General features: G+C 35.6%; 1 protein-coding gene across 2 annotated transcripts in view; it reads right to left on the bottom strand.

Annotated features, from left to right (window-relative positions):
* The window catches only part of SYT1 (synaptotagmin 1), a 1,196,932-nt gene that overhangs the window by 818,292 nt on the left and 350,680 nt on the right, over positions 1 to 27,960 (bottom strand). For both annotated transcript variants that reach the window (XM_059934706.1, XM_059934708.1), the window contains one exon: positions 25,332 to 25,441. The gene's annotated coding sequence lies outside the window, so the exon portion shown is untranslated. The remainder of the gene's footprint in view (positions 1 to 25,331; positions 25,442 to 27,960) is intronic.

Genomic DNA, 27,960 nt, shown 5'->3' with positions numbered 1-27,960 from the left:
TACGTGGCTTATGAAAGGCTTCCAATACAAAGTCACAATTGAGGTTGCTGTGGTTACAGTGAGTAGGAAGAAAATACTGTGAATCCTTTCTTCCTGGCTCATTCTTAAAACAGTAATTTTATCACAATGTATTTCAGAATATTGTATTATAGCTAATCTTCTGCCAGGAAAGTTTTCTGTCCTGGCTTTCAAAGTAAATATAAGAAATAACAGGAACCCTGTCACTCAGATTTACCCCTTGCACTCGTCCAAGGTATTTAAGATTCGGTACATAATATCTCATAAAGAGCTTCGAGGCATGTAACAGTGAATAAGAAACAGTCAATAAAAATATGAATGTGGTTGCTGGGCACTGCGTTGTCACTCAGAGCACTAAAGCTATACAAATTCTCTGTCATAACCAATGCTGTTTCCTTGTCAAAAAGGCTTAGTTTTCAGAAAGTAGCAATATAACACAGACTTTTAAGGAAGCTCACTCATATCTTCCTCTAAATCTGCTGTAAGTTTTAGTTTGATTCTTCTAACCATTGTTTAAATTCATAGCATTTTTTTTGTTAATATATTTCTACTCAATGGGGCTAAAACCAATCCCTGAGACATTATCACATAACTTTGAGCTGGCCGGTTTTTTATTGTCTTTGTTCTCAAAATGCTTATATTCTAATAGCAGGTCAGGCTGTTAATAATTGAGTACAAGTATAGTAGACAAGATATAGAATATGTATATTTTATATAATAACTGAGTGTAAATACAGTAGGCAAGGATAGTTACATCCCTGCTACCTATGTACCTTCCAAAGCAATGTACTGGAGTTCCAGAGCTGATTGCTCTGCTTAGGTAGATGCTTAATTATTTTAATAGTTTCCTGTAATGCCAGGAAAAACATAGCAACCTCTGTTTTTATAATGCTTTATATTTCACAAAGTACCTTCTTATTCATTCATTTCATGAACAAATATTTATTAATCATTTACTATATGACAGACACTGTTCTGAGAATGTAGCAGTGAACAAAGTAGACCAGGATCCTAAACCTGATGGAGCCTACACTCTCATTCTTGTTGGGGAAGTAAATGATGCAGTGTGTAACAAGGTGATGAGTGTAACCGAAATAAATCAAGTTGGGGAAGGAGTTAAGAAGTGCTGAAAATTTGCTGGTATGTAGAGGAAAAGCATTCTAGGGAATGGAAACAAGACAGCAGAGGTCTTAGGTAGCAACATGGTAGAGATATTCTCTAAACAGCAAAGAAGCCAGTGTAGCTAGAGATAAATGAGAATGGGAAAAAATGATTGCAAAAAAAAAAGTCCAAAACTTAATGCCAGACCAGGTTATATAGAGTTTGAAGACCATTTTAAGGACTTTTTACTTAGAGTGATACGGGAGTCATTAGAGAGATCAGAGCAGATAAAAAACATGATCTGACTTATAGTTTAAAAAAAATTTTATTATTCTGGATTGAGAAGAAACATTGGAGGACAAGAAGAGGAACAGAGACCACTTAGGATATAGCAGTAATCCAGGAGAGAAAGATGGCGGCTTGGACTAGAGAGATCGCAGAGGAAGTGATATCTTATTTTGGCTATTTTTAAAGTTGGGGCCGAAAGTATTCCCAGCTGACTGGATATGTCAGTGATGACTTCAAGGTGTGGGGCCTGAACTGCTGGATGGATGTAGCCACTAACTGAGATGGAGAAAACTCAGACAAAGAAAATGTAGGAGGGGAAATCAGGAGGTTAATATTGGCTTGGTTAAGTTTAAGATATCTATTAAATACTCAACAGGAGATGTCTAGAAGGCAGTTGGATACACAATTCTGGAGAGTTCTGGAGGGAGTACAGACTAGAAGGAAAAAACCTGGGAATTGTCAGCATACAAACTGTGGTCACCAAGAAGTTAGGTGGATAGAGAAGATGTCCAAAAACTAAGCTTGGAGTAACTCCAAAATTAAATTGGGGAGATGAGAAGGCACAGCAAAAGATACTAAGAAGTAGCCTGTAATGTAGGAAGAATTTAATGTCATCATAGCTACATAACTAAAAGTACTTCCAAGATGAAAGATCAACTGTGACAAGATGAGGACTGAACGCTGATTTTTGGATCTAGCAATGTGGCCATTAGTGCAGATATGACAAGAGCAGTTTCTTTGGAGAGGTTACAAGTCTTGGAGTGAATTTAAGAGAAAATGGAGAGTAACTGAAGATTCTAACTATAGAAATCTCTTTCAAGGGGTGTTGCTGGAAAAGGGAGCAGGGAAATGAGGAAATTGTAGAAGTGGAAATGGAGTAGAGAAAGAGCTTAGTTAAGATGGGAAAAGTAACATGTTTATGTGTTTGTTGTTTAATAATCCTAACAACCATGAGAGGTAGATATTATTTGCTCCCACTTTACAGGTAAGCAAAAAAAAAAAAAAACTCAGAAATGACACTGAATCAGATTTTGAGACTTACCCAAGAGTCCTGTCATTGAGTTAGTGTTAACAAGGATTTCCTTACTGACGGGTCCTTTGATTCCCAAGCCCCTACTCATTTTGCTATACCAGGGAGCCTTTTCCCCTAAGAATAAGCACTGGAAGAGAAGAAGGAAAGGAATTCTTCTCCCTGTGATGAGAGGCCAGGAACCTCTAGCATATAAGGGACACTACTTACCTAATCATAAGTTCTCCACTGACAATTTTATTGACACCTATGTTCATTTTCTATGATTGACTTGTGTACCCCTATTTAAGATTCTCTAATTCAGCACCACGTGCAAAATATTACTTATATTTATTGTTCATGATAATTACTGTTTATGATCCTGAAATTTTAAACAATTATATTAATTTACAGAAACAATTGCTTGCTATTGATAAAAACAGAATCGGCAAATCCAAATGGAAACTAGTTTTGCAATATCCGACACTGTAAGATGATACAATGTATCTAAACTCCTGAACATTTTTATGTTTAATGTTCTTTTATTTAATTCTTATATTTTATTTTAATTAGTTATATTCTTTTTAGGAATTAATATGGATATATTACATGCTATTTGGTATATACTGGAAGACAAGTTCATACATGCTATTTGGTATATACTGGAAGACAAGTTCATAGAACAGTAAATTTTAGTTATGAAGCTACAAAGATTTATATGCTATAAATATCTGACAATGTTGTATAGTCTTACTTATAAGAGAAATTATTCTTTAAATTCTTTCCTTTGTTGATATTAGCCAGTACATATTTATTTTGGTGTGATGATATCTACAAGGTCTTAGATAAGTATCCAAAGAAAGAGGAATAGTACTATAGGTAGAATATATTTTCATTCTCACTATAGATATCTGAGGTTTTATTTATTCTTCTAAAAATTAAATATATTGTTACTGGGCTTGCCTGGTGGTGCAGTGGTTAAAAATCTGCCTGCCAATGCAAGAGACATTGGTTCGAGCCCTGGTCCGGAAAGAACTCACATGCCACGGAGCAACTAAGCCCGTGTGCCACAACCACTGAGCCTGTGCTCTAGAGCCCATAAGCCACAACTACTGAAGCCCGCGCACCTAGAGCCCATGCTCTGCGACAAGAGAAGTCACCACAATAAGCCCACGCACCGCAATGAAGAGTAACCCCCGCTCGCCACAACTAGAGAAAGCACATGCACAGCGACGAAGATGCAACACAGCCAAAAATAAATAAATAAAATAAATAAGTTAAAAATATATATATATAGTTACTGTATTTATCCAAAAACGAATTAATTCAGTCTTTTTCCACCACCATCATTAAATTAGGCAACCCTGCTGGTGGGGAGTGTGACATACCAAAAGAAAATAATTTTGAGATGGTTTAAATTCATACTTGTGAAAATTAATGACTGCGTAAGGAGAAAAACATGCTTCCAGCAAAGAAGTGAACACAGAGATAATTAGAGAGCTATCAATAATATAAAACTAGTATTTTATGACTCATATTCATGTTCTTCCATTTGATGATCATTTCAAAGCTTGGAAAAGGATGTGTTACCAATTAGTTGCTTTGAAAAGTACAGCCAGTTGAAAAAGAAACTATCAAACAACTGAAAAAAATGTATAGGTGATATAGAAAATGTTCATGTAATAATAAGTATTCTTTATGATATAAATAAGATTTCTTTTGGTTTCAAAAATCATATTATACCAAAATGTAGCCAGTCCTAAATTTATGTACTCTATGAATGAAAATTTTGATGTAAAATTATATATTCAAATTTTAATAAAATTTCAAAGGAAATTGTTCATGGTTTACAGAATTAAAAGTATCCATGTAGAGTATGACAAAGAAGTTGTCTGGCTCTATAATTTTGTCTCTGCCATTGACTATTTGAATAAATTTAAGCAAAGTATTTGTCCTCCATCCATAAGCTGAATCAACTCTTTGTTCAGTTGTGAGAGTAAAATGAGGTAGTATATGGGTATCTGCTTCATATATCTACAAATAGTAAACAGAGAACAGTGCTGTCATGAAGTAATCATTGCAGAAAGGACATAAGAATCCTATTAATCTTCCGCTCATTCATTTAATAAACATATTCTGAATATTTTTAGATACCATAAATGGAACTAGAACTTAAAAAGAGAGTGGGCCAAACAATAATGAATAAAGAAAATGTCTCCCTTCAAGAAGGCCTTTTGTGTCACATGTGTATATACAATGTTATAAAAAATTAAATCCCTAAGGGATTATAAGGAGCTACATCCAATGAAGCATGTGTTTATGCAATATATAGAAGAAGAGTTGCATTCAGTCAGATGGAATAAAATCAAAGCTCTAAACACTGATAAGTATAATTCACTTAAAATTTTAATTTACTTAAAAGAGCTCCTTAAGAGCTCTTTGAGTCTCTTTCTTCAAACATAAAAATAGGGAAAGTTACACCTTTTTTATAGTGTTATTTTAATAATGAAATTAAAAGACACAATATGTATCTATCAAGCTATCTCTCTATCCGTCCATCCATCTATCTATCTATCCATTCATCCATCTAACCATGCCATATACTGGAAAATAAATGTGTCAGTCTTCCTTTCTAAACATAATTTTAATTCTTAGATTTAAATTCTTTAATTTTAAATATCAACCAGATATTTTAGTCACTAAAAGAGCAAAGGCACCACATTTTAAAAAATGTGATTATTTCAAAGAAGTGTCAAAATTCTTTCTTGTGCATGGAGATGGCAAAGACTTTAGCTGGGTTTCCTTACACATATTTTCATGATTTGGTATTGCTGGGCACTGTAATCTTTTCAGTTTAGGTCTCCTAAGTGACTTAATCTGGTCCTTGGGAAAGACTTTTATTTTATGTTATAGAAAAAAACCTACATTTTATTCTAATTCTCAGATGCTAGGTAGATATATTAATGGAAATATTCTACTGGCTTGAATTTTGTTGAAAGCGTTGGTTTCAATGTTGACCCACTGGCCCTCTGATCAGAGGGAATGTCCTGATTGGAAAGTATTTGCTGATTTTTACATCTGCTGTGGCTGATTTCAAGATGTCAACATGATGCCACTGAACATAAAGCTGGTCAGAAATAGATACAAACAGTCACCGTCATGAACTCCTGCACTCCAGTGGTTAGAATACATTACTTATGAAGTTTTGCACTTCAATATCTGGCAGGGTTATCAAAGTTATCTGCTTTACTTTTTCAATCAAAGCTAAATCTCTTCTACAGCATTGCCATCCACTGACATCAAATTTACTTTTAAAGACTTCCAGGCACTGAGAGCACTGACTGCCCAAGCTACTCAATTTTGGACATCATTTACTGACAAAAATTTCTTTCTTATAAAGAGCCAAATTCTGTTTGGTAAGGCCTAATACCAATAAGTCCTAATTTTGGAATATTAATTCATGATTTTCAAAGAGATTTAACATACATCATTTGTTCCTCAAGAACTTCCAATTATAAAAAAGACATTTAAAGTTCTTCCATAAGTGGTGGTATGTTCCCAGTCTGCAGTGTTCTCCACCCTCAGGTAAGCAGACAAAACCAAACCAGACTTTTGGTCTGAAGCATGAAAGGGGTGTTGAGACAGGCAGTGAGGCTGAGCTGGGCTCAGCTGAGATGAGACGGGGACCAGTTGGTTCTGGTCAGGGGAGGTGGAAGGGAGAGAGTTTTGTGGGAGGGGTAAGGAGATCTGGCCATGGTGTCTCTGGAAGCCTGTTTATCTTTCTTGTAGCAGATTCAATTTGCTCTATGTACCTAGTACTTTCGAATATCAGATTTGAAAATGAAGATCCTTTGAGGGAAAAAAAAAAGGGCTCCATAGCTGCATGAGGGGCCTTTAATATTATAAGAAAGAATTGAAACTACTTAGGGAGAAATCAATGTCTTTAATATTTTGGGGAAAGGGAATGAACATGATCAGATTTCTGAAAAGTTAGGGTTTTTGATTCACTTGCCGTTAATCTAAGTATAGCCCTGCAAAAACCAGTTGCTTACTGTTTTCATTTTTAACTATTAGACATCTTATATCAATGGACAAGATGAAGTGAATGAGGAAAAATGGGTGACTGGAAAAATGATTTAAAGGTGTTGTAAGAGATCAGTGGTGAACATAATTGGGCCTTGGCCAGGGTGGTGACATTGGCAATAGGGAGACGCTATGACTAATAAATATTTCAAAGGTAGAACTGAGAGGATTTGAAAACTGATCAGCTATTAGAAAGAGTTAAGAAAGAGATCAAAGATGATTCGTAGTTTTGAACCTGGGCTTCAAAAAATATTTTGGATTGAGTGAATTAGAACACAAATATCAAAATATATTTAATTCAGCTAAGATAGCACCTAGAAAAACACTTATACCATAAGCGCTTGTATCAGAAAATATGAAAGGTCTAAGATTCATAATCTAACTCCCCATATTTACAGTCTAGAAAAAGAAAAGCAAATTAAACTTAAAGCAAGAAGAAACATTAAAACAGAAAACAAAAAAAAATCCAAAAGTTGTTTCTTTGAAAGAGCAATAAAATTAACATACCTCTAGCCACACTAATTTTTAAAAAGGAGAAAAGATACAAATTACAATACTAGAAATAAAAGGGGGGATATCCTTCCAAATATTACAGACATTATAAAATTATAATAGCAAAATATTTTCATCAACTCTATGCCAATAATTTTGACAACTTAGGTGAAAAGGACAAAATCTTTGAAAGATACAAACAACCAATGTTCATCCAAGAAGAAATAGATAACCTATGTGACCCTGTATCTCTTAAATAAATTAGATTCATAGTTAAAAGCCTCCCCACTTTGAAAAAACCCCAGGACTAGATGCCTTCAGTGGCATCTACCAAACACCTAAGGAAGAGATGATACCAAATCTATGCAAACTTCCAGAAAACAGAAGAGGAGGAGATATCTTTCAACTTATTGTATGAGGTCAGCATTATCCTGATGCCAAAGACATTACAAGCAAAGAAAGCAAGAGAACGATACATCCCTCCTAAACATAGGTACAAAACCCTTAACAAATTACTAGCAAATTGAATTCAGCAAAATATTAAAAGTGTAATACATTATGTCCAAATAAGTTTACTACATGAATATAAGGTTGTTTAACATTCAAAAACCAATCAAAATAATTTATCACATAAACATTCTAAAAAAATAAAAGCCTTATGTCTTTCCAAAGAGGATCATATACTAAAAAATCATTTGATAAAGTTCAATACCCACTTATGATAAACTTCTCAGTAAATCAGGAATATAAGAAACTTCTTCAATCTAAGAAAGGATATGTATGAAAACCTAGAGCTAACATCATATTTAAATGTGAACTACAGAATACTTTTCCCCTAAAATCAAGAATAAGGAAAGGAGTTTTATTCTCACCATTTCTATTCAACATTGTTCTGGGGGTCCTATCTAGTGCAATAAAGCAGGAGAAAGAAATGAAAGTCATATAAATTTGTATGGAAGAAATGAAATTTTCTTAATTTGCAAATAATATCAGATTTGAAGACACTCCTAGGACATCCATAAAAAATTGCTAGAAACCATAAGTAAATTAGAAAGAACACAGGATACACAGTTGATATACAAAAAACAATTGTTTCATTTGCTAGCAAAAAATTATAAAACATGCCATTTACCATTTTTAACAAACAATAAGCAAAAATTCCAACAAACATCAAATACCGAGCGTGAATTAACAAAATATGTACAACAGTTATATCTTGAAATCTACAAAAGATTGGTCAGAGAAATTAAATAAATGGAAGTGCATATCATGGTTATAGATTGAAAGACTCATTGTTAAGATATCATTTCTCCTCAAATTTATGTTTATATATATAAATAACACAACCCCAATAGTAACTCAATTATTTTTGTAGAAATTGAGAAGATGATTCTAAATTTTATCTGGAAATGTAAAGGACCTAGAAGTCTCAAAACAATTTTAAAATGCAGAACACAATTGGAGGACTTATACTAAATTATTTAAGACAATAAAAGACACAAGGATCAAGACCATGTATTACTCAGCAACATAGGTCAGTTCAGAAACTGACTACACATATATTGCTTTATTTTACCTCTAGCTCAAAAAATATTCTATGTTTCTTTTAGTTTTCCTGTTCTGTGTTTGTGTGTGGGTAGGAGTTAGAGGGAATGAGTGTTGAATTTGGCTGATCTTTTTAAGGGGGCATCATTTATCTAAATGACTATATTGTCTTCCTTTACCATTAACTTTATACATAAATACATATGACTGAGGAGAATTCTGATCTTATTCCATTCTTAACAAGTGTCATCTCTCAAGCAGACATCCACTGATACATTGTTTCTGGGACTATGAGGTTCTCACAGCGCTTTAGTCACTGGCACATTTGAAGGGCGAGTTCTTAGAGGTTTGGTTTTGTATCACTTGGAAGCATCAGGAAAGCAAAGCGTTAAGAGTCCTGCTGTTGGCCTCAGTCAGCCCTCAGAGGGAATCCTGTTTCTTCCGCTTACTAGAAGTTTGTCCTTAGATGAGGTACTTAACTTTCCTAAGCCTTATTTGAAACTTGAGGAGTCAAACCACATCTCACAAGTTTATTTTAAGAATTAAATGAGATCTTGAGATCATTCAGATAAAGCACAGAGGAAGGTATATAGTAAATGCTGAATGAATGATATTTATTTATTGTTATCATTTTATTGCTTCTACTGCTGCTGAAGAAAAATACCCAGATTCCTATAGGATTTCTAGATATAATAACATCCATACCTAGGTCTGTCTATCTTTGCTTCAAACTATATCTGGGGAGAAGTTCCTCACTTGCGACCAGCAGCTCACCGAGTCACTGCTAACAAGCCCAGGTGGTACTTTTGCACAAATTTCAAAAAGGGACTGCCTCTTGGATGACAAACCCCTAAGAGAGCGCTCATGCTTTAGCAAGGAAACTGCACACTGGAACTGATTGTGTATATGCTTGCCTATATGGCCAAGTGTCTTTGAACAAGGCAAGAATCTCGGAAACATACAGATGGTTAGGAGGTGTCCCTCGTGGCACAGTGAGACAAAATGGGCCAAAGCAAAGCCCTTGCATTAGTCACTGCCTCTCTGGTTATATGCACATGTTAAAACCAAAAGGATCGCTCTTCTTTTTCATTAGAGCACAGGGCTTTTGGCCAAAGGAGGACAAGTTTCTCGTGGGGAAAGGTGTTTTGGAAAGTGCAAACTGTCCCGGAAAGAGCTACATTCTCTAACTTCAGAAGGTGGGAGGAGGCCAGGGATTCCTGAAGAAGCACTAGCCCCTCACGTTCGTTCCTTGTACCAAGGAGCAGGGCTGGGTGAGGGACATGAGGGAGGAGTAAAGAGGGAAGGATTCTGAGAGGGAGCAGAGTGGTAAGATTCCCATTTGGATGACAGTTCATGAAATCTGAAGAAATCTGAAGAGCAAATAAAAAACATAATATGTGAAATTTCTTGATGCTAATCTAGATTACAATTTATATTTTGCATTAGACGGTGTTATGTGTATGTATAGAACTTCTGTCATAACAAAATAAATGCTAGATTTTCACATTTTATTGTTTCTTAAACAAGTTGTATGCGTAATATATTAAAAGTAAAATATACTTTTTTTCTCAGAAAAAGTTATTACTGATGCATCATTCATCCACTCGTGTCTAAAATTTAAAAGTATAACTACTTCTGAAAAAATTAAAAAGACACAAATATATGTGTACAAAACTCATATATGAGACCATCTGTATTAAATCCAGAGGCATAGCAAATCCGGGATCCAACTGTTCAGCCCTTGTCTTTCTCCCGCATCTAGAGGGTGGTTATGAGGTAGCCCATCGCTAGTAGCTTGGAGTAGGCGTCTCTCACCCGGACCTGGCTCTCCCCATAAGCCTGCAGTAATACACTGACTACTTTGGATTTGTTTCAGTTGCATTAGAATCTGTCCCAGCCAACCTCACTCTTCACTTTTTTTTTTCCTTCCTAATTAGAAGGAAAATAAAACTCTCTCCTGCCACTCTGATCCTATCTGATACCACTACATGGTATTTTGCTCCCCATTAGCATCTACATTCACTTCTTGCTACCATGGCAACCAGCCACTTATAGCAAAATCCTTGATACCAGGTTTCTCATTTTCCATAGATAATCTGCATTGTGTACTTTTTTCCCTCCCCGTTTCAGGCCTGAAAATCTCAGTATAATCCAACTCATGTTTCTCGAACAGCATCTATTTCTTTTTTTATTTTTTTAACCTCTTTTGAATGACTGCAAACTTGTTTATAAAATAGCATCAAGTTTTTAAACAAATATAAGAGATCCCTAAACACTTCCACATTTTGCTTCCAGGAAAGCCAGTTCAGTAGCCAAGTGGTCCCTTGATTTCTAGAAACAAATAATTGGTAGCTTTTGGAAATTATACAACTGTCTTTATATTTCAATAACATGTGGGCTTTTAAAACTAGCACTGTGACTCATTTTTGGTTTTTAGTTCACTAAATAACCCTATTCTGCTCTGTTGATATAAGAACAGGCCACTTAAAGATGGCATTTAATTTGTTCCATATAGGACAACTTACACAATTTTCTCCAAAATTTTACTGAAATTCAACTGGTTTGTTATTTAGGTTTTATTTCAATTATCCAGATGCTACATATCTTATCTAATCAGGTATGATGAAATGACCTTTCACATTGCAGAGTCACTGTGTCCTACTATTTGACTTACAAGCTAGGATTTCAGTAGTTTTGTTTTCCAAGAAGTACAACAGTTTACCTTTAACTACAAGGGAGAGACATGCAGAATTTTTCAAGAATGATGTGAGCTCTCAAAGCAAATAACCTCTTCTGAGAAAATGGTTTATATGGACAAGAGAGATGATTGGATTTTTACAAAGAACTATGAAGCCATTTACTATAAAAGAGAAAAAAAGCAGGAGCACAAGGAAATTGTAATTTAGGTTTATATAATAAAATATAAAGGACAGTGAAGTAACAGACTAAACTTACACAGAACAATGCCAAGAGCATACCCTATATAACTAGGATATGCTAACTTTACAGTTTTTAATGTTTTCTAAAATTTCAGACAACTTTTAAAAGGGAGAAAGGTACTGTGAATTTATAAATATCTATTTCATCAGAAAAACACAATTTCTGCCAACTTTAAGTAGAGATTTAGACTACACAATCCCTAAATATCTAGATTCTTTTACAAATCAATATTCTAGATGTTTTGCTTTGCTAGATGCCAAGCAACCTGGAGTTTCTAATTATCTTCAAGTATGGAGTATCTGTGGAAATTTCCTGCCCTATGAGGTCAGGGGTCTACAACAGAAATCAGTGTGATTTGGCACACTTAGTCTAAGAAATGACCTTCCTTACCTGTCAAATCCTCAAACATTAATTACCAAGGACTCAGGAGCAATAAATGCATTTTTGTACCTTCTTTTATTCTCAGGTATAATGAAAATCCTTGCAATAACTACCTTATCTTCTTCCTAATAAAAATTTCACTTCAATTATTTTAAGTTATTTTTATGCTGGAAATTTTTTTTTATGTTAGAAATTTTTGTGTATATTTATGTCAAACCCAGATTTTCTACAGCAATACCAGACATGGTCGTGTTCGTGGAAGGAGAAGTGGATTTGAAGATAGAATGCAAAAATAGATACATGATTTAGCACAACTCGCTTTCCATTTGCATTTCTTCAAGTGCAAAAGGGTTGCTAGACATACTCTAGAAAGAGTATGGCTTCTCACCACTTCTTTCTTCCCTTATTTCACTCTAAAAGAGAGAAATAAGAATTTGGTGGATCACATTTCCTACACTGGGACGTATTAAAGTTGTTATGGGTGGAATTTTCAAAAAGTAAAGGATTACAAGGTAAATAACGATTAGGTAGAAGTGGTCTCTTCTTCTTTTCACTTATTTCAAAGTGACTGAAGTGATAAACCTTAACCATCTTTCTTTCTCTCCTTTTAGGGTCCTTTCTCTCCTGCCCTGTGGCAGGGAATCGTTTCACAAACATTTGCTGTTCCATAATGATTAGAAAGAGATGATTATGGTTCAATATCCTTACAAGTGTACCCCAGATGGAGATAAAGGGAGGGAGGGAGGTAGATAGATAGACAGTAAAATAGATCGGTCTAATCTTTCTGAGAGAGCTTTTTTAGTGTTTTAGTGCTAGCCTTGATATTAGTTCCTTTCCCTTTGGTTGGAAGAATTTTCTTCACAAAGGAAAAAAAAAAAAAAACTATCAGAAATCATGGGATTGAGACTGGTAAATGAGAAAAATGTTACCATATCTGTGAAACCACTTTTTGTGACCACTTCCTTTCCTTTTTTCTTCCAGTTTTATTGAGATATAATTGACATACAGCACTGTACAAGTTTAAGTTGATTTGACTTACATACACCATGAAATGATTTGACTTACATACACCATGAAATGATTCTCACAATAAGTTTAGTAGACATTTATCATCTCATATTGATAAAAATTTAAAGAAACAAAAAATATATTTTCCCTTGTGATGAGAACTCTTAGAATTTACGGTCTTAACTTTCATATATAACATACAGCAGTGTAAATTATATTTATCATGTTGTACATCACATCCTTAGTATTTATTCATCTTATAGCTGGAAGTTTGTACCTTTCAACTGCCTTTATCCAGCTCCCCCTCTCCCTACTCTCCACCTCTGGTCACCACAAATCTGATGTTTTTCTATGAGTTTGTTTGTTCATTTGTTTGTTTTTGAAGTATAATTGACCTACAACACTATGTGATTTGATATTTCTGTACATTTCAAAATGATCACCACAATTAAGTCCTGGTACAATCTGTCACCATACTAAGATGTGATATACTTAGGGACTATATTCCCCACACTGTACATTTCATAACTATGAATCATTTATTTTACAACTGGAACTTTTTACCTCTTATCGTCTTTACCTACTCTTTCCTCCCCCCACACCCCTCTCCTACGGTAATCACCTGTTCTCTGTATCTACAACTCTGTTTCTGGTTTGTTCTACTTGTTCATTTGTTGTGTTTTTCAGATTCCACATATAAGTAAAATCATACAGTGTTTGTCTTTCTCTAACTTGTTTCACTTAGCATGATACCCTCTGGTTTCATCCATGTTGTAACAAATTGCAAAATGTCATTCTCTTTTTATGGCTGAACAACATTGCTCTCTCTCTCTATATATATATACACACATATATATATATATATGTATACATATATATATACCACCTCTTCTTTTTCCCTTTGTCTGTTGATGGGCACTTACGTTGCTTCCATATCTTGGTTATTGTAAATAGTACTGCAATGAACATGGGGGTACATATATCTTTTCTAATTAGTGTTTTCGTTTTCTTCAGAAATATACACAGGAGTGGAATTGCTGGATTAAATGGTAGTTCTATTTTTAATTATTTGAGGAATCTCCATACTGTTTTCCGTAGTGGCTGTACCAATTTACAACCCACCAATAGTGCCTAGGGTTTCCTTCTCTCCACATTCTCACCAACACTTGTTATTTGTTGTCTTTTGGATAACAGCCATTCTGATAGGTGTGAGGTGATATCTCACCATGGTTTTGATTTGCATTTCTCTGATGATTAGTGATGTTGAGCATCTTTTATGTGTCTGTTGTCCATCTGTATGTCTTCTTTGGAAAAAATGTCTATTCAGATCCTCTGCCCATTTTTAAATTGAGTTGTTTTTTTGATGTTGAGTAGCATGAGTTCTTTGTATATTTTGGATATTAACCCCTTATCAGATAATATCATTTGGAAATATCTTCTCCCATTCAGTAGGTGGCCTTTTTGTTTTGTTGATAGTTTCCTTCACTGTAATAGAAGCTTTTTAGCTTGATGTAGTACCACTTGTTTATTTTTGCTTATGTTTCCCTTGCCTGAGAAGACATATCCAAAAAAATTATAACTAAGATTGATGTCAAAGAGCATACTGCCCATGTTTTCTTCTAGAACTTTTTTTTTTTAAACATCTTTATTGGAATATAATTGCTTTACAATGGTGTGTTAGTTTCTGCTTTATAACAAAGTGAATCAGTTATACATATACATTTATCCCCATATTTCTTCCCTCTTGAGTCTCCCTCCCTCCCACCCTCCCTATCCCACCCCTCTAGGTGGTCACAAAGCACCGAGCTGATCTCACTGTGCTATGCAGCTGTTTCCCACTAGCTATCTATTTTACATTTGGTAGTGTATATATATGTCCATGCCACTCTATCACTTTGTCCCAGCTTACCCTTCCCCCTCTCCATATCCTCAAGTCCATTCTCTAGTAGGTCTGTGTCTTCATTCCCGTCTTGCCCCTAGGTTCTTCATGACCATTTTTTAAAATGGCCTCAGATCTTACATTTAAGTATTTAATCCATTTTGAATTTATTTTTGCTCATGATGTGAGAAAGTAGTTTATCTTGATTCCTTTGCATGGAGCTGTCCAGTTTTCCCAAAACCATTTATCAAAGAGGCTGCCTTTTCTCTGTTGTATACTATTGCCTCCTTTATCATAGATTAACTGCCCATATGAGTATGGGTTCATTTCTGGTCTCTCTATTCTGTTCCATTGACCCATGTGTCTTTTTTTGAGCCAGTACCATACTGTTTTGATTACCGTAGCATTGTAGTATAGTTTGGAATCAGGGAGTGTTATACCTCCAGCTTTGCTCTTCTGTCTCAAGGTTGTTTTGGCTATTTGGGGAATTTTGTGTTTTCATACTAACTATAGAATTATTTGTTCTAGTTCTATGAAAAATTCCACTGATATTTTGATAGGGATTGCACTGAATCTGTAGATTGACTTGGGTAGTATAGTCATTTTAACAGTAGTAATTCTTCCAATCCATGAATATGATGTATCTTTCCATCCGTTTGTGTCATTTTAAATTTCTTTCATCAGTGATTTATATAGTTTTCCAAGTACAGGCCTTTTACCTTCTTAGTTAGATTTATTGCTAGGTAGTTTATTCTTTTTGAGGCAATTGTAAATGGGATTGTTTCCTTAATTTCTCTTTCTGATAGTTCATTATTAGTGTATAGAAATGCAACAGATTTGTGTATATTCATTTTGTATCCTGCAACTTTACCAAATTTATTGATGAATTCTAGTAGCTTTGGGGTGGCATCTTTAGGATTCTCTATATATAATATCATGTCATTGGCAAATAGTGATAGCTGTACTTCTTCATTACCATTTTGGATTCATTTCATTTCATTTTCTTGTCTGACTGCTGTGGCTAGGACTTCAAATACTATGTTGAATAAAAGTGGTGAGATTGGTTATCCTTGACTTTTTCCTGATCCTAGAGGAAATGTTTTCAGCTTTTCACCACTGAATACAATGTAAGCTATGGGCTTGCCATATATGGCCTTTATTAAGTTGAGGGATATTCCCTCTATACCCACTTTGTTGAGAGTTTTTATCGTAGATGGACGTTGAATTTTGTCAAAAGCTTTTTCTGCATCTATTGAGATGATGATTTGATTTTTATTCTTGAATTTGTCAATGTGGTGTATCACATTGTTTGATTTGTGAATAGTAAATCATCCTTGTGTCCCTCATATAAATCCCATTTGATCATGGCATATGATCCCTTTAATGTATTATTGAATTCAGTTTGCTAATATATTGTCAAGGATTTTCGCCTCTTTGTTCATCAGTGATATTGGTCTGCAACCCTCTTTTTGTGATCACTTCCTTTCTTTCACATTTATTCTTAAAATATTTATTGAGCCCCTACTACATACTAGAATTTTTAATATAGTGGTTCCCATCAAGATTATAATTTAGAATGGGAAAAGAAAGATATTTACCTATAAATAAATAGGTAAGTATATGATAATGAATTGTGCTAATGAAGCTAATATGCAAAGAAAAAGAGTAGAAACTGACATGAAAAGCCTGCTTAGATAAGGGGTTAGGGAAAACCACAATGTGGCTACAATACTTACACCAGGCCCGAAGGATGAGAGGAGAGAGCCATGCAGAGGGCAGGGCAGGAACAGCCCAGACAGAGAGAGGAGCCTAGACAGAAGCCTGAAGAAAAGTCTTGAAATGATCAAGAACTTAAAAGACCCATGTAGTTGGAGCAAAGTGACCAAGAAGAAAAGCATAGGAAGTGATTTGGGAGATAAAGGCCATGCTAAGGAGTTCAACTATTCTAAACATAATGGGAAGCCCTTGAACATTTTTGAGAGAGTTCTAATATCTCTGACCACACTGTTTACTTACTTTGGTATTAATAACATAGGTGTATAACTCCCAAAACATATCCATCCCACTTTCCTTAGTAAGCCTGAGCTCCTTTAAGCTGTCTTAAATGACTAACAGAAACTGAATGAACCACCAGAAAAATACTAAGTGTTACCTCTATCATTCATTGGTCTATCATCAAGAAAAACTTGACTTCAGTAGGGAATTTAGCAGACTTTTCATTTTCTGCACCAATATTGCACTCCTTCAGTGTATAGAACAGAGACATCAATATATTTATGTATGATGTGTGGTATAGAAATTTAAGTTATTGACCATATTTTTACTTCCCAGATATATGGTCCTAAGACTTTTCTGCATATCAGTCACTATAGCCTCAGCTCCTTGCTCAAGCCTCCTTAGTAATTTCCGGAATGCTAACCAGGACCACACATCATATTCTAAGCCTGATTACCATATTTTCCTTAGTAGTACAAATTATAATAACATTTATTAAATAGCAGTTATCACAGTTCAATTAAATTCCTCCTAACAGTAATTGCAATGAATAAGACATTTTAAACTTTTAAGCAAGCCATATTTTCTGGGAGATTTTACATTTATCCAAATCTTGAATCAAACCACAAGTTTCCCATAATTTTTCCAAAGATTGATAAGTGGAAAAGACATCTAAACAGTTTACTTGAAATGTCAGAAGAAATTCTCCTAGGAAAGGACAGATGTAACATGTCTCAGCAGGTTATAGGCCCTACCTACTTGTGAATATGTAATAATAAGTGTTAAATATAATTAAAAGCTAAAGTAAGACAAGTAAGAAAAACAAGATCTTGGAGTGAGGATCAGGAAAATCCCATTTTTTATTGCTGCCATCTGATCACATTTCCCATAGAGCATGAAAACATGAAATACTTAAGCATTTCACTGTAACGTTAATAAATGATGTTCCAAATCTTGTCTCCTGAGGGGTCATGCAATCTTTAACACTGAATAGTTTTGCTTTTGTCAAATGAAAGCAGATCATTAGATAATTAAATGCATGCGTGTGCATGCACCCAAGTGGGTGATTTATATGTATTTTGTTTCCAACCTTCCCTGAATCCTTTTACATAATAGGGGCAGAATAAAACACATTGTAGTCCCACTGGACCATCCATAACACTCAATATACTACACTTTTCTAAGCAACCAGGACACTATGAGACTGATTTGAACTGCTGTATTTGACCCCTTTGCAGAACACAGCCCCTCGGGCTTCTCTTCTTGTAGTCTGTGCTTGGTTTGTATTTAGCATTTAGCTGGGGCAGGCCTAACTGGCTGAGAATTGGGTAGAGAGCATTGTTCTTTATAGTTCTATGGCTGAAGACTGCTTTAAGAATCTCAATTTGGCTTTGACATTCAGACCTTAGAAAAAGAAGTAAATTCCATATCTTTAGTCTTATGATGAATCATTCGATACTTATCCCTTTGGACCTGGTCCTTAAGAAGCCCTGAATAAGAGTCAAAAACAGATGCTTGCCTCACATCTCCCTTGACTGCTTAAAAAAAGAAATATTTCACACAAGAAGTTGTTCAACGGAAAGAGACTGATAAAATAGAAGCATAAAATCAATCTCCCTGTTCAACCAAACTGCTACAATAATTAGCTTTGGGGATTTAAGAATCCTTTAGATACCTGTTGTTTTGCTTTGGAGGTCAAAAGAGAAGTATATGAAAGACTTTCATATTCTGAGGGGGGGCAGTCCTGTTTTGTGGTGAACTGACACAGAGTTTATCAACTGGCAAAAGATTGCATATGAAGCTCTGCAGAACAACTTTCTGCCTCCTAGATTGCAAATACATATGAAAAGGGAACAAGATCTGCTGCCATATGAGGACAATGGTAACTTCAATGAAATTTCAATAAGACTATTCAATGAGCTGTACGTGTTTGGTTGGAAGATTGGAAAAAGAATTTTCCAGAAATTTTCCAGAATTGGAAAAAGCCATAGGGTAAAGGGGTCATTCAAACAAAGGGAAAATGCATCTCTATACTACATATTTATTGGCTGTTTCCTCTGAGAGCTTTGATTGGATTTTCCAGCAAAACCAGGCACCCTATGTTGGCAAAATGTAAAGAAGTAATAATGAAATTGGAACTTGAAATCTAAATATATTTTTCTTTTATTAGTAGGTCTAGAAGTTTACTAAGTTGCCTCAAGTCTGACTTCTAACAACCAGAAATTGGTGGGAGCCTCAGTTAACAACAGCCAACTCCAGGAGAACTTGATTTGTTTCTGCTGGTATTTGAAGTTAATATTTCTATCCCAAGGTAAGACAATTAAATAACTCTCTTTTCAATCTTAACCACAGAGAATATATTTTGTCCATAGTCTCCTCATAAACGGAAGACTTACTTATGAGGATAGTAGAAAAGTAAGACTTGATATATTTATATTTTAATTTAAAAATCGGCCAGTGAATGCTTGATACGCAGTAGGTACAATGCCAGGCACTCCAGATTCAAAGATGGGTTCTTGTATAAGAGATCACGGGAATGGAGAATTCTAATTGGCCTCATCTAGTAGCTAGGATCAGTGATTTAGAAAATTCACTCAACTAAATTTAAGAAGAAGCAGGTGTACTGTAAGGATATATTTACTGTTATATGCTAATTATATATAATATATATCCTTATTATACATTCCATATATACACTATACATATACACTCTAATACTTTCTAATAGTGTATATGTATGTGTATATATACATATATATATAATATATATATGTGAACCAGGAACTGACAGAGGCAGCCCACAGGTCATCTCTGCTTTGCTCTTTCACTCTCCCCCTCCTTCCCTCTGCCTACTCTCTAAGCATATACTCTTTCATTCTCCCTCTGTCTACTGAAGTCTTTATCTTCTATTCCTCTTTCCTACCCTCTCAAATTTTTAGCTTTTATGAGGCTTTGCATCCATTTACTCATACAACAAACATTTCCTAAAAGCATAATATGTGCAGGCACAGTACGTGAAATGTTAAAAAGAAAGTACAGGGATGTAAAACAGAAATTTCACTGGGAACATTAAAAAATGACAAGTATTATTTGAGTTATTGCAATAGGGGGGAGGATTTCAGTACAGAACTGAGTTCAACTCCATTAACAAAAGGCAGGAGAGTTTTTAAGCACTGGGGTGAGGTAGTGGAAAAGTACTACATAAAGTTAAGGGGGAAGTTGGTCTACGCCATTAGGCCATCTGTGTTTGCTACTTGGTGCTTGTTGAAAGAAGTTAGGTTCCTGGCCTCCCACAGAAACTGGAATAGTAGTTCTGTATTTCTTGATGATTACATTTCAAAGGCATGGTTCCCAGGTCCTTGAGAAAGTCATCCCTTGGTTGTTAAACTGGCAATAGCCTGAGAGAAAATTTACATCTCAAAGGGGCAGAGAAAAAATTTACAGTTGCAAGTTTTCTAAAGTAAAAGCTCTAAGAAAAGGGAGGTCAGCAGCCTATAGTCAGGAATAAACTTGTCTGAAGTTTAGTCAAGCTGAGAGGAACATTAAGACTGTATCAGTCAGAGATACAGCAGGCAAAAAGTTAGACAAAACCCCTGCCCTCATGAAGCTTATATTCTAGGAGCCTATAATAATAAAAAGGTAAACAAATAAATAAAGTTTAAGCAAATAAATAAAAGTGTATATCTGATAAAGTGCTATAGCAAAAAGCAAAGAAGGATGGACCACAGTGGTTAAAGGGGTAGTTCCATATCAAGCAGGGAGTCATAGATATCCTCACTAATAAAGGAACCTTTACTTTGAGCAGAGTTCTGAAGGGAATTGATTAACCCTAGGAAATATTTAAGGGAAGAGAATTCCAGGGAGAGGTAAGAACAAGCATAAAACCCCTGAGTCAGGAGCACGCTTGATGGGAGTCCTGAGCCCGAGGAGAAAGATAGTAGAAGATGAAGTCTGCGAGATAACAGGAAAGAAGCAGAACAGATCCTGTAGGGACCTTGAGGTCACAGCAGGACTCTGACTTTTATTTTGCATGAGAGGGCTACAAAGGAAGGGTAATAGCCTTTGACTAACTTTATAAAAGGATTACTCTGGCTACTGCGTTAATAAAATTATTGTTGGGAGAGAGAAATGCAGAGGCTGGGTGACATGCAGTTGGGTATATCTAGGAGGCATTTGGAGTCTGGAGTTGAGGGCAGTAGCGTGAACTGGAGATTAAAATATGTGAATCATCAGTGTATAGGTGTATTATAGAATCACCTGACTCAATGAGTATACTAACAGAGCCAGTACAGACAGAAAAAATAATTACCTTGATGCGTGAAGACAAGGAGAAAACAGAAGCTCCAAAGGAGGGTGAGTGAGGTAGAGGGCCACTCAGGTGAGTGTGATCTCCTGAAGGACACGTGAAGAAAGTATTTGAAGGTAGAAGACTTGACTACCAGTATAATACCTCTGAATTGTCAAGGAAGAAGATGACCAAAATTTAACTTCTGCAGTGGTGGAGTAAAAGCTTGATTAGAGCGGGTTCAGGAAAGTAGAGAACTCTATGATTTTATCTATTAGAGATTATTTTATTCCAGAAAATTTTTCCACAGAAGAGAGATGAGAAATAGGACAGTAGCTAAAGGGAGATGTAGATTCAGGAAAAAAATATTTATATATATTTAGAGTGAAGAAATTACAGCATATTTTTATGTTGATGAGAATGATTTATCAGAAGGGGAAAAAGATAAGGTAGGAGAAAAGGAGAGAACTGCTGGACTGCTGTTCTCCAATAAATGAGAGAGGCTAGGATTGAGTGCTCCAGTGGAGAGGTTGGCCTTAAGTAAGAATGGTCAATTAGTACACCTGTGGTAAAGGTAGGGAGGCAGGGTGTATGTACACAGATGGAAGCAGATGAGTAGATACGGAGGAGACTCATAAAAGTACTCCTAGGAATTCTTTCAACTTCATGTTATGACTCAGTTCTTTCCAACTCAATTTGGCAAGAGGACCTGTTCAGCCTATCTCAAATGTTCACACTTGGTATGCCATTGGTCCTAAGTCATAGATCACAGGGCATCCTTTGGATTAGCTGCCTTCCTGTCAGTTGGTCTGAAGACATTGCCAGGAGAACAGAATTAGTGGTCCAAGTCATAGATTTTTATATAGCAGGGACTGAGGGGGAATAGTTTCTCTTGGAAGAGCATATGACTGGCAGGTTCTGTGAATATGTCTTAGTGTATGAAGGAAGACAGATATAAACACAAATAGAGGTAGCAAAGTACTGTGTGGGCTATAACATAGGATACAGAGCCTAAAAACACAGGAGAGGAGAAAGTCACAGCAGAATGACATCAGAGCAGAAAAGAGCTGAGTCTGGAAGACTTAGTGGTAATATTCAGAAAGATAGCCTAGAAATAGAAAAAAAAATTGGAGCCAATAAATATAGATATATCATATTCTAGGAACTGCAAGTTGCTCAACACAGCAGGTGCATGAGGGGTTGGGTAGGGCTAAGAGAATGAATAAGAAGTCAGTTTAGCAAGAAATAAAGAGGTGAGAATATAAAGAGCCTTAATACCCACCCCAAAGAGTTTGGACTTCATCTTGTGTGTGACAGGTAGCTAAGATAGGTTTTTAGTCATATTAGCATTTTATGAAGAATTTGCACTCTCCAGAATCTGAATGGAGGTTAAACTGTAGGTGAGAGAGACTGGAGACTATTTGGAAAAGTCAACCCTGAAATGGTAGCAGTAGAGATGAGAGTTGAGGAGTAATGTGAGAGATTTCTTGGTCAGGTAGAGGACAGGGTCTAGAATGACTGCATCAGTAAGAGCCTGAACCACATACATGTGCTTAAAATATGGTACTTCACAGAATAAACACAGTGACAGAGGTATCTAACCTGAAAATGTTTGCTAACCAAAAAGAACTCACGATAGATCAAAAATTACCCAAATAAATCACTGTCTAGAACTTAGGCCCTAAATAAAAAATACAAGACAAGAAACCCTTGTAAACTCAGACAATGTTATAGACTCAAATATAATTAATCCTTTTGATATTAAAACAGGAAATACCTCATCAATGGGGTAATCCCTCAAAAACATGTAGTAATAATGATCATACTTAATAGTATTTTGAGCTGATATATGCATTTTCTCTTTCAGTCCTCTCTGGAGTAAGTAATGGTACTCCATTTTACAGGTGAGAAATCAGACACAGAGTGGTTAAAAAACTTGTTCAAGCTAATAATTGGTAGATCTAGTATTTATTTTCTGATATAGATATTAACAAGACTGAGTCCCAGTGTCTGAGCAACTAACCGTCTAAAAGGAAGAGATAGGTATATAAACAAATGAAACTATGCAAGGTCAACACTAAGAGAAAGTACATGATATATATAGTAACAACTCAAGGAGGGAGTGATTATCTTAATAATATTTTAATAATACATGGAAAAAAAATCAGGAAAGAGTTCATGAATCTTGGCCAAAAAATGAGCAGAGCAGATGAGAGGAAAGATAGATTAGATTAGACCAGAGAGGATTAGATGTATGGTAGGGCAGGAAGGTAGGCTGCAATTTGTAGGAGATCTTATTAAAAGCTGAGACAGCAGTTCTCAAAGGATGGTCTATGGACCTCTGGGGTCCCCAAGACTCTTTCAGGGTGTTCCAAAATGTTGAAATGAGTTTTGTTTGGCAGGCATTTTCTTGAAAATGAACAAAGTGAACTTGCCATTGTAAGGAAAATAACTAGTAATATTTGTTGCCAATGACAAAATTCAAATTTTAAAGAAAATTAGAATTTTGGAAAACTTGTATCTGCCACCATGAACTTAACAGCATCCCAGTATACAACATTTTTCTTAAAAAAAATGAGATTTGGGATGGTATCAGTGAATATGATTTCTTGATATTATATAGTGAAATGCCTGAACCTTTGGAATATCTGTATAACTTAGTGAACCAATTTTTTCATATAATCAAACCATGGTATTACAAGATCACACATGGGTAAAAGTTCCTTTTAAAGCACAAGTTAGATAAATAGATTTTAATTTAACAGAGTAAAAAAAATGTCATGGGCATCATTTGAGATCACACATTTCAACTACCCTGTAAGAAACTACCATTTGTTGAGATTTGGTGTAATACCAAAGAAGGATATTCACAATTATCTGAAAAAGACTATTAAAATATTCCTTCATTTTCCAACTGCATACCTCTGTGAGGTATGATTTTTGTCACATACTTCAACCAAAACAACACATCACAACAGGTTGAATGCAGAAGCAGTTAGTTGACTTTTATTAAGCTAAACATTAAACATTTTACAAAAATATTAAGCAAGGCCACTCTGCTCACTATATCTTTTTTGTTTGGGAAAAGATATTATTTTTCATAAATATATGTTATTTGTGTTAATATATAATAAATCTTTTGCATTTTAAATGAATTAATAATTGTCTCAGTTTTAGTTTCTAATACAGTAAGTACATATAGATTTGACCTACAGAAGCAAAAGCTTTTGGAGATCATCAATTACTTTTAAGGGTGTAAAGGGGTTAGTAGATCAAAAAGTTTGGAACCACTGTACTAAGTAAGCTGGGAAGTTTTATTTATGGCAACCAATAGAGAAATAGATTTGTGTTTAGAACATGACTCAGTAAGCAGGCTGGAAATAGACTAGGAAACTACTGCCTTGGTGAAAGTTTATGGAGGTTTATCTTCTAAGTAAAACTTGGAGGAGAGGTTATTTTCTGATTTCAATTACTAAACAGATTTAAATTCAGTATGAAACGTTCCATCCTATACTGATTCTCACTCCAGCGTAAATGGTTTTGAAGGTTTTAATATATTCATTATACTTGAGAAAAAACAGTTAAGCAACAATAAAAGTTCACTGCAGATGCTCAACAGGGAAAAATTCAAGAAGGGTGGAAACTGTGTTCTGGTGTCTTAAGGGTGTTCATGTGGAAGAAAGAATTAAACTTATCTGCTCCAGTGAGCATAATGAGTTCCAGGGGTCGGAATTCGCAGGAAGGCAAATTTCAGAACCTTGTGACAATGAGAACTGTTGAAAAACAGAGTGAGCTGTCTAATTTGGCTGTTAACTCCTTGAAAATAGCTACTATTTATAATGCTGACTTCATGCAAGCCACTCTGTTAGGCATTTGACATGGTATCAATCCATTTCATTCTTACAGTAACCCTAAGTGATAGGTATGATTACATCCCGAGTCGCTATTTTATAAATTGGGGAAATAAATTTAAGAGTTTCAGGGGCTTCCCTGGTGGCGCAGTCGTTGAGAATCTGCCTGCCAATGCAGGGGACACGGGTTCGAGCCCTGGTCTGGGAAGATCCCACGTGTCGCGGAGCAGCTGGGCCCGTGAACCACAGTTACTGAGCCTGCGCGTCTGGAGCCTGTGCTCCGCAACAAGAGAGGCTGCGATAGTGAGAGGCCCGCGCACCGCGATGTAGAGTGGCCCCCGCTTGCCACAACTAGAGAAAGCCCTCGCACAGAAACGAAGACCCAACACAGCCATAAATAAATAAATAAAAACAAATACTTTAAAAAAAAAAGAGTTTCAGTCTTCACTGACTTACCCAAGGTTACTCAGCAAGCAGAGGACAAAGCCAGGATTCAAACTCAGGACTTCTGATTCTCCCCCTCGGGGTTTTCGCCACCAGCCTTTCCATGAAATATGTGACAGCAACTGTGAAGGATATTGTGACAGAATGGATTAAAAGCTCTCTGCAATTCTTTTTAAGCACTAAGATTTTTTTAACAACTTGGGGATGGGATTTTGCTATTTATCTTTATATTCTCAAACCTTTTCACAAAACCTGGAGCACAGTTTATTTTCAATAAGTATGTGTTAAATTAATAAATGAAAATGTTATGATTGTAAAATTAAAAGTAATGTAAAACACTGTTTAGAAAAGGTATGTTCTTTTTAATCATCCTAATGATTAAGAGTTGTATTTAGTACATGTCAATATTACTTGGTCTGGCTAAGTTAAAAATGACTGAAAATCAATAACACTGTTGAAAAACCTTCAATTCCTCAGTTCTACATATGACCTTGGGCCCAGGGGAAGTAAGTCTGTAAGTGCTTTATTAAATTGTTTTTGCATGTTGAACTGATTTGATGGAGTTTGCATGCTGGAAAATCCAGAGCAAGCCTTTTCCTAATGTATTTTTCTCAGAAGCTAAGTTGTATGAATAACAAATTGTTGGCTATTTTCAGTATCCATGAACAATCACTCAGGCAGCTCCTGTGGGGTTCGAGAGGGAGAGATCTAAGTACTTGTAAAATTAATGTGGATTGTCTCCAAATTCTTTCCTTTATTGTAGTTATGGTTTATCATATTAAGACAATATGATAGAAGAAAAGTACGAAAATACTAAGTCAGAAAGAGCTGTCCAATTCTTTCTCTACCACTAGCCAGTGTTGAACTGTGGCTACCAGATCAATTAAAATAGAAAATTACATAGTTAGCCTCCTGTACCTGTGGAAAAGGAGACAAACAGAACAGCAGAGACCTTTTCTGTCCATTTGTGCTTATGTGTATTATCTGAGGCTTAGTCCCCTGCTAATTGTTAAGAATGTTCTCACTCCTACCCAACTCTTCCCAAGTATCATGGCACAACCAGTTGTAAATTTCAGATGTCCAGATATGACCACTGAGATCAAAGCATTAAGTTCACGAAGGCACAATTTCCCACTTGAAGTTAAGACCTCTTTAATTCCATATGCAAATTTATGCATACAACATACAGATTTTTATGGTCTCTAGATTCTCTGACAATATCTGTAGCTCTATTGCATAATGACCACTGTGGGTGTGGGGTTTCACTGAGCAGATTTGGACAAAACCTGTGGCCAACATGTTGGCTGCCTGTCTGAAGTAATACCAGGTTATTTAGCCATTTAGTGACAGGTTTCTGAAGTTAGATCTGTCACCATGAAGCATAAAAAGAATTAATAAAATGATTTTTGGGGGGTATGTTTTGGTGAAAGATAATTTGGCAAATATATATATATATATATATATATATATTTTTTTTTTTTTTTTTTAATTTCTGAGAAGGGAAAAATATTTGAAAGTGCACAGTGTCCAGCTGTGCAGAGAATGATGTATCTGCAATTTAGCAAAACTGAAAACAAACAAGCAGAAAATCAGTAAAGATGTGCATTGTTCTTCTTAGAATGCAGTTTGGCAGATATTTTTAACTTTGGTGACAAGGCTTTCTGAAAAGGCCCAAGAGACAGCTATGCACAGAACAATGGAACTTAGAGATATAAACTAAAGAGATAGGGGTGCAGGGAAGTTCTTCCCCTCTGTTGAAAGCTTTTGAGGCAACTATTTTAATTTCTGTTAAAAAATACACATGCTGAGTGGTGTCTCAAAGCCTATCAAACAGTGTTATCAGATTGAAGGCACTTCAGACCTCTGCATATCAACAGAACAGTCATTTGTAGCAAATTCCATGTTGCTTAGTGAAAAATGATGATATATTTGGGGGAGCATTCAGAGACTGGATCCCTCAAATTACAGATCATTTGGGTTAGAATAGATCCCTGGATGGTTCTTCCTAAGTCACTCTGCTGGTCCCTGACCTCTTCCTCATACCACAGTAAATCTCAGTGATTGGCTATGGAGAACAGTCTCAACCCCCTGTAACGCCCTTCCCCTTCAAGGCCACCCTAATAATTCCCCTGCTACTGCCATCTCCACTTGCTTCCCAGGTGGTGTGTGCTCTCGGGTATGCTCTGATGCCTCCCTGCCATGTGCCCACTACAAGTCAAATGAGCACTGACAAGACAACATGGGGGACAACTCCTGAATCCTTATGGCACAAATGTGTAGTGTGAATTTTTTTCTCTTTCATCTCTTTTATTTTTTATGCTTCTTTATTGAAGTATAGTTAATTTACAATGTTGTATTGGTTTCAAGTGTATAGCAAAGTTTTTCAGTTATACATATATATAGTGAGTTTTAAATACAGTTCAGCTTACAGTACTTCATTTTCGCAAGCTTTATTGTTCTAGGACAAATCTCTCTTCTTCTTTCAAACAGGGGATTCAATTTATGTCCAAAATGTCACTATCTAGCCACACATAGCCACATGACATTTTATGTCATTTAGGGAATCTAGGATTCTAGGGGGAAGTCCACGAACTCGCTTTTATTCTTTTATTGTCCTCTTTCTTTCCCTCAAATATCTCCA

This window comes from Balaenoptera ricei, chromosome 10 (genome assembly GCF_028023285.1).
Source record: "Balaenoptera ricei isolate mBalRic1 chromosome 10, mBalRic1.hap2, whole genome shotgun sequence".
NCBI lineage: Eukaryota > Metazoa > Chordata > Mammalia > Artiodactyla > Balaenopteridae > Balaenoptera > Balaenoptera ricei.
Note: the sequence above shows the minus strand (reverse complement) of the source record. Positions and strands in the feature narration are given on the sequence as shown.